This window comes from Amphiprion ocellaris, chromosome 13 (genome assembly GCF_022539595.1).
Source record: "Amphiprion ocellaris isolate individual 3 ecotype Okinawa chromosome 13, ASM2253959v1, whole genome shotgun sequence".
NCBI classification, from domain to species: domain Eukaryota; kingdom Metazoa; phylum Chordata; class Actinopteri; family Pomacentridae; genus Amphiprion; species Amphiprion ocellaris.
This window is the reverse complement of record NC_072778.1, coordinates 29,027,840-29,040,700: the sequence shown is the minus strand read 5'-3', so window position 1 is coordinate 29,040,700 and position 12,861 is coordinate 29,027,840. Positions and strand designations below refer to the sequence as shown.

At 38.2% G+C, this 12,861-nt stretch overlaps 1 long non-coding RNA gene across 1 annotated transcript in view; it reads right to left on the bottom strand.

The window, feature by feature from the left end:
• Positions 1 to 10,247: 10,247 nt before the first annotated feature.
• The window catches only part of LOC129350310 (uncharacterized), a 49,014-nt gene continuing 46,400 nt past the window's right edge, over positions 10,248 to 12,861 (bottom strand). Inside the window, exon 4 of the long non-coding RNA XR_008603668.1 lies at positions 10,248 to 12,348. This is a non-coding gene — a long non-coding RNA (uncharacterized LOC129350310). The remainder of the gene's footprint in view (positions 12,349 to 12,861) is intronic.

Sequence of the window (12,861 nt, the reverse complement as noted above, 5' to 3'; positions counted from 1 at the left end):
TGACATTCATCAAATATGTAAAAAAAGAAAAGAAAAAAGGACACAGTGTTTGTTTTAAAAATGACAGATGTAAATTATCGCTGTTGAGAATACAGAACCTCTCTTGTCACATTTGTTTGCAGTCAGAAAGCGTTGTAATATCAGTGTCGCTCTACTGGGAGGTCAGGGGTCACGGTCAGATACACAACAGCAGCTCTGCAGCCGGCGGGTTTATCTGACTTGCTGAAGGAAACAGAAGCAAACGAGAGGGGGGCCGCTCTCAACTTTGATTGAAGAAACAGTGTTTGTAAGCAGCATATCAGCCCGAGGCCACACATGATGGTAGCTTGTATCAAAGGGGCAGCAGCTTTCTTAAAATGTGGATGTTTGAGGCAGTTACAGATTGCGTTTTGGTGCCCCCTGTTGTAACACTAACATCCCTCCACTGGCTTTGTTTGAGGGAAGTGTGTGGAAATCTGCTTTCTTCAGCCTCCATCTAACAATTCAAAACACAATCTAAATCTTTTATATGTAAATAGAACAAAATAGCAAATGGAATGAGGCAGAATTAGTTTGCTAAAAGACAAATCAAGCAGCCAGTGTAAAGTATAGTATGTTAGCAGGCCTAAATTTGCTAATTAGTGTAAATCGGCAGGGGTTGAGCCGGGATTTGTTGTGTGTGCATCAGCAAAAGAGGCTGGCAGAAATTGTACATAAAGACTATGAACATTAAGTAGACCTATGATTGATATCATTTGGCAGATTTGCTCTGAATGTGGCAGCTGATAGCAATTTTGAGTACAAAATGAATGCAAGACAGTAATTTTATTGTGTGATTTTAAGAGTGCAGCAAACAACTGAAGTACTTTTTCTACCACTAACACAAGCATGCAGACAGAAACAGTGGAAATAAAGAGTCTGCAGCCTCCAAATCATTAAATCCTGCTGCTCTGTGCTCTGAAAGTAAAACTGATATTCTGATGGATAGTTCAGATGATGCTCTGAATTTCAGACTTAATAGATGAACCCAGCCAGTTAAACAGTTAGGGAATATTCACCTTTAATCATCAGTCTGTTCGTGTAATGTAATTAACTCTGTAGGCTGCTGCAAGCAAACATAACATACCTGGTAAGTGATGAGCTACGAGCTCAGCAGTCTAATATTTGTCCATCTGTACGTGATGAACTTTTACTGAATATTTTTAAGGGGTTCTGCTCTAACATGCAAAAGACTTTACTTTTGTGGCAGCCAACTTTTTTTTGCATCAACTGTAGTGAAGTTTAATCAGTTGGTGGCGGCGTGGACAGCGTGGGTTCTTTTGGCTTGAGAAAAACCTAAACGCAGACTCAGCAGCCCCAAGCAATAAGCTTGGTGAACGAGGCTGAGGACATATAAGCCCAGCTGCCAGGTGGTGAGCAGGAGGACGGAGAATCGACTGCGGGAGCAGTTTAGGAGTTCGATAGGAGGCTAGCTTGGCTAACGCTAGCCCTGCGGCTAGCGGAGCTAACGCTAGCCCGGCGGCTAGCATCCTTCGGATTGGAATGTTTCACCGCACTCAATGTTTTATGGACCAAACAGCGTTGCTGCAACACGTTGTTGATTCAGACTGAACACGGACAGTGAGTAGACTTGGCCATGTGGCCGCGTGTGTGTGTATGTGTGTGTATGTATATGTATGTATGTGTGTGTGTGTGTGTGTGTGTGCGATCATGGAGCACAGATCGATGTTCTATTGTTCGGTGATTTTGTGGGTGTTGAAGGGCAAACCTTGAGACTGTGGGGTAAACTTAGGGGGAAATATTAGCGTTCATTGTTGGAGAAAGGGATTTAGTTTTAAAAGTAACAGCGGGACTGGTCATTAGTTCCATCCGGGCACACCTGTCGAACTAGCCAATAATTTGGTTTTTGGGAAAATTTATGTTACTTCTGTTTTGATTTATTGGTGGTATAGATATATTTGTGTTGTATTAAATCGGGCCTCTCCTAATTTGGCCAAAAGGAAAAAAACTCTCTGGGTCTCATTTTTATTTTGATATCTATCTATCTATCTATCTATCTATCTATCTATCTATCTATATCTATATATATATATATATATATATATTTTCCGTTGAGTTTTACGAACCCGAGCACCCACCATTCTCGGGGTAATTACCTCAACAGAGTGGCTGCATACGGGTGCTACACGTTTTCCATGAAAACTCACACTTTTATTCATGTGCTAACATAATTGCACAAGGGTTTTCAAATCATCAGTTAGCCTTTCAACACCATTAGCTAACACAATGTAGCATTAGAACTAGGGTTGCCACCTTTCAGAAATGAAAATAAAGGACGCCCACCACGGCTCCTTGGGGCCACAGTTCAGTAAAATCGGAAAGATATTCAGAGATTCAGAATTCCACCATCAATAACTCATTATATACGATGCCTCTTTTCCATGGTTGTAAGGTAGACAGTGTGCTACAAGCCTAGTTTTATCAACAGTAGCTGTCTTTCAAGCTGCACAAATAACATTGGTGTCAACAGGAGCCAGTTGAAGGCTGCAGTGATTCTGGTGACACTACAGTGTATCAGAGAGAAGCTATTGAATATTTGTGTCTCTCTTTGCTGTTGCAGCAGTTTTGCAGTTTGCAGAAGGTCCCTGTTCACTCCATAGACATCAATGTTATTCGTGCAGCTTGAAAGACAGCTACTGTTGATAAAACTGGGCTTGTAGCACATTGTCTACCTTACAACGATGGGAAAGAGGCATCGTTTATGTTTTGACCAGTGTTGCCAACTCCTCAGTAAGGAAAGTAGCTATTGGCTGTCCTAAAAGTCGCTAGAAGTCGCTAAATGACCTCATCGCCTAATTTGCATAATTTCCAGTTTGCATGTAATTGTAATCAACGTTGTAGGAGAGACAAAAAGTGAGTTTAAAATACCCAAAATATGTTTCTGAACTAGAGGCTAAATGCAGTGATTTATTTTAGTGTGACAGTGAAGAAACATTTTCATTTCCATCCCGCTCTGTAAGCAGGACGGGATCTGCAGAGACTTTGATTTATCTGCCGTCTGGACATGGAGTGATGTGGGTCTCCTTCCTCTAATCAGACAGTGGGATGCTGCAGGTCACTAGACTGACCCCCTGTGCTTTGGAAGGGGAGGAGCTCACAGCGCCACCTGCTGCTCATTGAGGACAGTAACTGCAGAATGGTTGTTTTTTTTTTTGGTTCTTTAACCCAATAGGAAAGCTGTATTTGACCTTTTCATTTTTGGACTGTTAACATTCAAATTATGATGGACTTGTTTCCTTGTTTATGTGAATTACAGCATCATTAGCTGCAACATCTGCCTGTTCTGTAAAACTGGTAGCTCAACGACAGCATCCTGAGGGCAATTAAGTGACAAATATTGTGCAAGAACAGCATTATTACAACCCTGTCAATTTCCACTTCTTAGAATGTTTACTGCCAATTATTACACATAAAACAAGAAATAATATTCTGTACTAATACTTCTGTACTACCCAATACACAGTGAATAAATATTATCTGAAAGTCGGGTTATTGTTGTTTATCAGCACAATACAAAAAGATTCATGTTAGACATATTCCAGTTAAGACTCTAGAATATCATGATTTATGTAAATTTACCTCAATAATATGAATGTTCAGGTTAAAATTGTACAGTGATATTTATTATGTAAGTTTAGCTGATTAAAGTTTATGACTGCACTACAATATTATTTATTATTTAAATTTACATCATTATTATAATATTTAGGGTCAGACTCTACAGTATTGAGATTAAGAAATCAAATATTCTATAAAATGTAAATACACTGAACTCATTTGGATATATTTAAGTGAGACTCTACAATATTATCTGACACAAATCTATCTAAATCAAAATTTTAATAATTTTCATGCCAAACATTTACTGGACTGATTTAAATATTAAAATCACTCCTTTCTAATCCTCTGCTGTACGTTCAAACCTGAGGCCTTAAATAGAAACACAAAAGTATCTGATTGAAGGAACTTCTGCAGAGTCCTGGTTCCAGAACATGATGATAGAATTATAGACAAACTTTAACAAAAGCTGCCTGAGAGTTTACAGGTTTTTATGTTAGATTTCTTCACTAATTTAATTAGCAAAAATCAAGTGTTCATTTGATGAACTTCATTTCCTACAACATCCAGAATTGGAGCTCATATCTTTGGCAGCTGTAAAGTTTCTGCTCCTTCAAAGTTCACAACACAATGAATGAATTCCTAAAACACTCTCAATGCTGGAGAACGTTTGTGATGCTGAAGCAGTGACCAGTTTTTCTGTTTCTTCTCTGGAGAAGCACAATGAGGGACGTCTGCAGAGACTGAGAAAGAGTCTCACCACATCCTGACATGAGGAAAAAAACTTTACTGAAGACTACAATGAGAAAAACTATCAGACAGCAGACGGCTGCATTCAAGGTGAGCTCTGAACATTTGATCTGGAACAGGAATTCAATAACGGCAGCATGAGGTTCATTTCAGTCTGTAGCTGCTGAATTCATGGATGAATCATCTGGCACTAGAGAGGAAGACCATCAAACATCCATGTCAGCTGATGGAGGTCCAAGAGTCTCACCCAACAAACAACCTACAGAGTGAAGACCTCGAATCTGATTGGACGGCCTCCTATTCAGCCACGTGTGAACAAATGCCTCTAAGCTGATTTGTTTTCTAAAATAAATCTAGTTTGAGTCCTAATCTATGCCTGTGTGTTTGCTTCTTTACACCGCTGTTAACAGTTTAGGCTGTTAGATTGTTCCAGATAAGACAAGTACAAGATTCTTCAGAGCCGTTCTACCACGAGCCTGACAGGAAGAACTCCAACAGCTACTGAATGTTCCTGTGGTCCCCTCAAGGCTACAGGAGGAGTCCTACGAGGACGAGCCGGTCCACCTGATGGTGGCCAGTCGCTGCGGTTCAAAGCCAACACCGACTACGTGGACTTCTACTGGACCACACGGAGGCCTTCAAACCGGACCAACAAGTTCAGCGACTCCCCGACTCGTGGGTCTGAGGACGCCGCCGAGCCTCGGTCCAGCCAGCCTCCTGTCTGTGGGTGTTTGAGTGCTGAGAGATTTATGGATGCATGTGAACGTTCTGTGTTGAAACAGCAGCTTTAGACTCAGTAACGCTGGGAAAAACCAAGAGCTCCTTTATTTGTGACTTCCACTAAAAAACTGATGAAAATAAGTTTGTCAGGGTTCTGACTGATAACAGATTATTAAATAATGAAAATAATTGTTTAAATGTTTCTTTAAACAATCCTTTTAGGTCTACATTTCCTTTACACTGACTTCTTGGTATATGTACAAGTATTTTGGGTGGAATATACCATTAAGCCCAATGTTCAAGGTTCTGGGAATATACCATTCAACCAACCTTTTAAGTAAATGTTGCAGGATGTTGGGTAGAATATACCATCAGATCAACCTTTTAGGTCTACATTGGAGGATTTTAGAGTAGAATATTACTCCAAACCATCCTTTAGGTCTACATTTAAGGTGGAATACTCCTTTACACCAAGATTTTTTGGTCTACATTGAAGGATTTTAGGTGGAATATTCCTTTGAACGAACTTTTTAAGTTTATGTTCAAGGATGTTGGGTGGAATATACCATCAGACCAACCTCCAAGGTCTACAGTAGTGCATTTTAGGTAGAATATACCATTAAACTCACCTTTTAGGTCTACATTGGAGGATTTTAGGTGGAATTTTCTTCCAAACCATCTTTTAGTCTACATTTAAGGATGTTTAGGATGGTATTTTCTTCCAAACCAACTTCTCAGGTCTACATTTCAGGTGGAACATTCCTCCATACTAACTTTTTTGGTCTACATTGAAGGATCTTTTCTAAACCACCCTTTCAGGTCTATATTTGAGGGCTTAGGTGGAATATTCCTTTTAACCAGCCCCTCAGGTCTCTTTGAGGATTTTGGATGGAATACTCGGTTAAACCAACATTTTAGGTGCATGTCCAAGGATTTTTGGTGGAATGTTTCTTTAAGGTGGATGTTTGAGGACCTTGTAGGTGGAATACTCCCTGAAACCAACCTTTTAGGTCAACATTCAAAGATTTAAGGTGGAATATTCCTTTAAACCAACCTAAATTTCATGTTTTGATCATTATCAAGTGAGAAACCTCAATCCAGACTCCTCATAATGACGTTTGAGATTTATGCTGCGTTATTTGTTTAGTCCAGACTAAATGACAGAAATCCACAACTGTAATTTTATTTCAGGACTCAGTTATTAGATGTCAAAACAATCCATGTGACTCTAAAAACTCAACAGCTTTACAAACTCTAAGATTAAACTCTCCACAAGGATCCAAAATAAGTTGGACTTCAACATGAGAGCTTTAATTATTCTTCATCTACTTCCTGAAAAGTTTGGTCAATAAAAAAGACAAAAACTAATATTTTCAGCTTAACTAAAGACAGACTTTGTGATTTTCCTGCTCACATGTTGTGTTGTTGTAAACTTCCTCTTTCAAATAAATAGCCGCCTAACCCCCTGGAAACCAGCATTTGTCCTGTTTTTGTGTTGCTCCTCGGCGACCCTAGACAACCGGGTCATAATGTTTTTTGGGCAACACACCATACTATGACGTTTTTACAATGATGGTTCTACTATGGAACCAGTTTGACATGTTCAGGCGTTCTTTGTGTGAAAACTCAGAGATTTCAGGTATCAGAAGGTGGTTTTCAACTTTCTTTGTTAACTTTCTGCTTCAACTTTAAACTAAATTTCCTTCACTAACCCAGCCCTCTGTACTTCCAGTAAGCTTTGTTCCTATTGGCTGTCCAGGTGGCTGATTGGTGTTATCAGGAACACCTGAGCAGCTCAGTGTCTTCCTGCTTTATGTAGCTGCACTCAAACATTTCCTCTGCTTCGCTTCACCACTGAACCGGGTTTGGCTCCATTGCTTTAGTTTGTTCTTTAGGTGTTGGCTTGCAGCTTCCAGCAGTAAAATCGTCTTTAATGTGTTTCTGGGTGTGTTTTAGGGCTTTGTACTGGATAGTTGTCTTGGTAAATGAGGTTCTTTAGCCACAGTTAGCACATGGTGCTAATGTGTGCAGTGATTAGTGGATTTGGTGCAGGTGAGTTGTCTTTATCTTGGCTGTAGTGAGTCTTCAGAGGTTTTTGGTCAGACACATTCTGTATTCCTGTTCGTGAACCAAGGTTGGTTGTCCAGAAGGTAAGAGTTCCTGTCCTGATTCTCTGTTCTCAGAGGTTCTCTGGTAGGCTGCAGGAGACTTTATCATTTGGGTTGTGCTAGTTTGTTTTTTGTATGGTTTCATTTGGACGACTATCTTGAGGCCCCTCCATGTGGTTTAGTGAGGTTTTCTGGAACAGTTCTACAAAGCAACCTGCAGCAGAAAAGAGTTTTTAGGAAGTTCTGGAGACCAGACTTTAGAGCAGCAGAAACATTTGCCAGCAGTTAGAGCAGGAGAAGGTGAGCTTCAGAGTAGAAATGAGACAGAAACCTTCTTGACCCGTGTGGTGAGGTCCTGTACCAAGAGTTTGAGCAGGTTGTGAAGAGTCTGTAGTTCTTTGGTCTGAAAGCACAAGAAGAGTCGACTCATTAAAGGAGAAACAGGAGATGTTGTTGGTTCTTCTGTCACTCTGCAGTTTCCAGTTTCCTTAGACTGAATATCAAGTTTATATTTTAAATGATTTCCCATGTGAGCCCAAGAAGACTTCAATAAACTCCCTCCATCCCCTGGACACAACAGATTTTATTATTACCATGTTAATTTATTTTTTTTTTTTTCAAATATGTTTTTGAGTTTTAATCATAGTTTTAGCATCGTTTTTTTTCTCTGCTCGTTTAGTTTTGTCATTTGTGTGACAGGTGCTAAACAAATAAAGTTTAATTGATAAACTGAATAATTGACTAACTCATGATTGTGACAACAGAAGTATTTTCGTTGTGATTTAAAGGTTTGTTTCATTTTTAAGGTTGGGGTTAAAATCTTGACTGAAAAAAAAGATTAAAGAAATAAACTACATTTTTAAAAAAAACAAAGGAAAAAACATTTAATACAACAACACCTTTGAAAAGAAAATTAAACATTAAAGTTAAATTATATTAAACAAACTATTCAATTAGATAATGAAACAGAAGATACAAAACATGTCATAATGAAATTAAACAAAGCATTTTAAACAAATAGTAAACATTAAAAATGGAATATTTCAGATAATTAAACATTTAAAAAATACAATTAAACAAGAATAATAAATATTTAAAAAATACAAAACATTTAATTAGATTATTAAGCCTTTAAAAAGACAAAACATTTAATTCAAAAATTAAATGTTTAATTAGAAAATTAAATCTTAAAGACAATAAAACTTTAAATAGGAATTAAACAGAAAATACAATGAAGCATTTACAAAGAAAATTAAACATTAAAAGGTGGTAAAACATTTAAAAAGAAAAACCTTAACAAAGATTTAATCAAAAAATTAAACATTGGGAAAGAAAAGGAAATTTTTCAAACAAGCCGATAAAACATTTGAAAAAACAAACATTAAAAAGACAAAACATTTTGAAATCAAATTAGACATTAGAAAAGAATAAAAGGTGAGAAAAGAGCAAAAGTAAGCATTTAAGAAGAATCAAACTAAACAAAACATTTGAAAAGACACCAGTTAAACTTTAGAAGATCAATTTAAACAGAAGAGACAATAAAAAAAAGAGGAAAAACAGATAAATGCCTTAAAGTGTTTTCTAGTCTGAAATGAAAACATCAAGTTGTTTCTTCAAACATTTCCTCTTTCTATGTTCTTGGTTTGGTTGTGGACAGATTTACTAAGAACTCTTTTCAGAAAACTGCTTTCCAGATAAAGTCTACTAGTAGTTGAAAGCATTGATAAAACTAATGTTACCTTCTGATCTCCACAAACTTTACTGTTCAGTGAAGAGAATCAAAGTTTGTTGAGGATTTTTAAAAAAACCCACAGGTGAAAATCTGAGAAGAACTCAGATGGATGGTCTAAATGTTAAATCAAGACTCATGTTCACAAGTTTTAAGGCTTCTGTTAACCAGAAAGTTCAAACTAACAGAGAAGTACTGAGAAACTTTTAAAACTTCAGTCCTCAGACTGTCTGAAGGTTCAAACTAACAGAGAAGTACTGAGAAACTTATAAAACTTCAGTCCTCAGACCGTCTGAAGGTTCAAACTAACAGAGAAGTACTGAGAAACTTATAAAACTTCAGCCCTCAGACTGTCTGAAGGTTCAAACTAACAGAGAACTACTCAGGAACTTAGAAGATATCAGTCCTTGGACTGTCTGAAAGTTAAATCTAACAGAGATCTACTCAGATCCTGAGGACTCGGGGGGTCTGGAGGCTTTGGAAAGTCTTGGAACTGAGGGTTCAACCCTCCAGCACAAAGGCTGAAGTCCAACCTCCTGAGAAAAACGGTCGAGATGAGACACAAGTTTAGAAAAAACTCGAAAACGACAAAAAATAGATGATAAATGCGCAAAAAAAACAAGTTTTAGTATCTGAGCGAGTAGCTCAGGGGATAAGAAGAAGGACTACCAACTGGAAGGTCGCAGGTTCAAGACCCACCACCGGCATTTTTCTTTCTTTGTCTTTGTCAGGATTTTGATAAAATTTAAGAAGGGTCTGGTCTTGAACCAGCGACCTGCAGCTCCATAGGCAAATCCTTAACTCACTGAGCTACAGATCAGATGAAAAGAAATGATTTCGTCGTCCCTTTGGCATCGTAGTTCCTGAAGTGACCACATGGGCGGAGGCAAGGCGGAGACTGGGTGGAGTCAGGGTGGAGAGTAGGCGGGGAGGTGGGTGGCGGCCTCCCCCCTCTACTCCCCCACCGCCCACCACACCTTCCCCCGCCTGACGAGTTTGTCGAGTCTCCACGAGTTCTTCGAGTCTCCACAGGTTTTCCCCAGTTTCTGGAGTTTCCACGAGGTCGGAGGCAGAACAAGTTGTCATGAAGAGGTGTTGAAGTCGGCCAGGATGGAGTGACTTTTTACAGCGACTAGAAGGAAGACAACTAGAAGAGCAGGTCTTTAACCACCATCCATAAAATCCATGGAGTTGCTCCAGAGAAATGAAGGGAGGTCAACTTTTATCAACCTCCATCCAAATGTTCAACTTGATATCTTTACTTTGACATTTTTAGCACCACAAACCTTTAGTATCACACTTTATTATGATTTATTAGGACTTTAATGGAATCCACCAGCAAATTTAGTTTTTGTTGAGAAACTTTATTCTTGTCGTCGTGGGACCGCAGTATTTAAAACTGTTCCTTCTATTTGACCTAATGTTTATTAGTTTTAGTGGAGAAAGTTATTTTAGTTGTCGATTAGTCTCTTAAAAACCAAATAATACATTGGATTAGTCAAGAGGTTTAAATTTCTTACTTTGTCATATTTTAAATATGACAAAAAAATAAATAAAAATAAAGCATCTTGAGACAATCTGACCTGTAATTGGCATTATATAAATAAAATTATATTAAAATTGTATGTATCTTGTAATGTTGGAGTAATTCAGCCATATATGTTGGAAAACACATTTTCTTTGTCCATTACTCTGTTGATTGTTTTCTCCACTAATTCATTTCTTGTTTTGGTTTATAAAATGTCAAACCCAAATATATTCAGTTTACTGTCATAAAAACCAAAAAGATTTACATTCATGATGCAGGAATCAGACAGTTTTTCACTTTTTATCTTAGTTTTGTCAGAAAGATAGTTGATAATGTGTGAATTGTGGCAGCTGGTGAGCCGTAAAAGGTTTAAATCCTTGGGGCCGAGTGTCAAAAAACATTTAGAAACCAACATCAACAAAACACTCAACAAAGATTTGAACATCATTAAAGGGAAATCCAACTTTTGCATGACAATGTCTAATGAAAGGACATTTATTTCCAACATAAATGTGCGATATTCATCCTCTGGAGCTTTCTCTTCACATCATCTTCTACCTGGACTGGTTTGGTCGGGAGCATGTGCAACAAACATTTGAAAAACTGCACTTTAACATCAATGAATGACAATGAAGTTTAATCTCTACATAAATGAGACTGAGTCTGGATGTGCTGCTCTGTCATTAACTCCTAAGTTTAGGGAAAGTACAAACAAAAGAGGACAGTTCAGATAAGACCTGAGAATGAGCTTATTTTGAACAAACATCTCAGACTTTCTGAACTTCAGCACCTCCAGCAAGATATTTTAACAAGCAACTCAAGAGATCCAGAAGTTGGAGAGAGTTAGCTTTAGCTGAGCCAAAGAACATGTGGGATGCTAACCTAGCAAACATTTCACTTTTCTCTGTGAATTCTGAGAAATAATTTCCTATTTAATGACAGAGCTACACATCTTAACTCAATCTCATTAAAACAGACTCTAATTCAGTGTCATCCATCCATATTAAAGTGCAGTTACCCAAAATGTTTGATGCATGTGCTCCAACAAAACCTGTCCAGGTAGAAGGCCACTTTGACAAACAGGAAGTGGACGATTCCAAGCAGATTTATAGAAGGGGAAACTAGACTGTACTAAGTGTGGTCGAGTATAGAGGGGTGTTTTGTGGGTTTTTAAGGCTGATAATGATTATTAGTGAGACATTTGGAGTAGATATTCATTTGCAGTAAACGAAAGTATTTAAAATCTTGGATTTAAACTTAGAAGAACAAAAACTCTAACAGAAAACTTTGTTGATACATTTTTGTTTTGTTTACAGATGTTAAGTTAAAGGAGTTTTATTCGTGATGTATAACCAATCAAATCACTCCAGAAGACAGAGCGACCACAGGTAGATAAAGGTTCAGAGCCAAAGTAGCACTATTTTTAAATTGATTTATTACCATAAATCAGTAAAAAATAAAATACTGATAATCAGTAAATCAGTCAGCCCACAATTACTATAATTCTACAATGTATGTCTCTTTTCTTTGACTTGTTATTTGTACAATATACGATGTATATGATGGCGTTTTGTCATACCAAAGGCTATACTATGATGTTTTCTAAGAGACGATGCTACTCTGGTTGTTCTGGCTCTGGGCCGCTGCACTCCTCCTCTGTTGTTTTCTGGATTGTACTCAGCTGCATGCCTTCGTCCATCCGGCCTCCGTTGACTCGTCCCGCCTGCCGTCTCTGGAGCTGAAGCTGGATTGGAACAGACCAAAGTACAGTCCAATCACGATGCCAGCTGCCTCTCAAAAGGCTCCTTCATCTGGCAGGTGGCGGCACTTCTTCTGAGGGGAAGCTGAGCTGGCCCTGCAGAACTTTGGAGATGTGTTCCAGTGGTTGGTGGATGTGTAGGGAGATAGAGAGGGACCTTTGAATTGTTCAGAAAGGAAAACAGGGAACCCATTGACAGTTTTAGTTCAGGGTGCTACTGCGGTGTGTTTTTGGATTTTAAGAGGTGAACAGGAAGAGGTTTTTTTTTGTATTGATTATCTTTTACTTTGTTCCTGGTTGGAATGCCCATCAATGTCAACATGAAGTTCACTTTTAGTTCTGTTTATTTATTTTTATTTTACTAACACCCATTTGCTTTTAACCCCCTCACATGTTGTGTTGTTGCAAACTTACTCTTTCAAATAAATACTCATCTAACCCTCTGGAAACCAGCGTTTGGACTGTTTTTGTGTTGCTCCTCACCAACTTCAGACAGTCGGGACATAACATTTTGTGGACTAAAGGCTTTTCTATGACGTTTTTAGAGCGACATGCTATACTATGACATTTTTAGAGCGGCATGCTATACTATGACGTTTTTAGACCAAAGGCTATACTGTGACGTTTTTAGACCAAAGGCTATACTATGACATTTTTTTTGGTGACATGC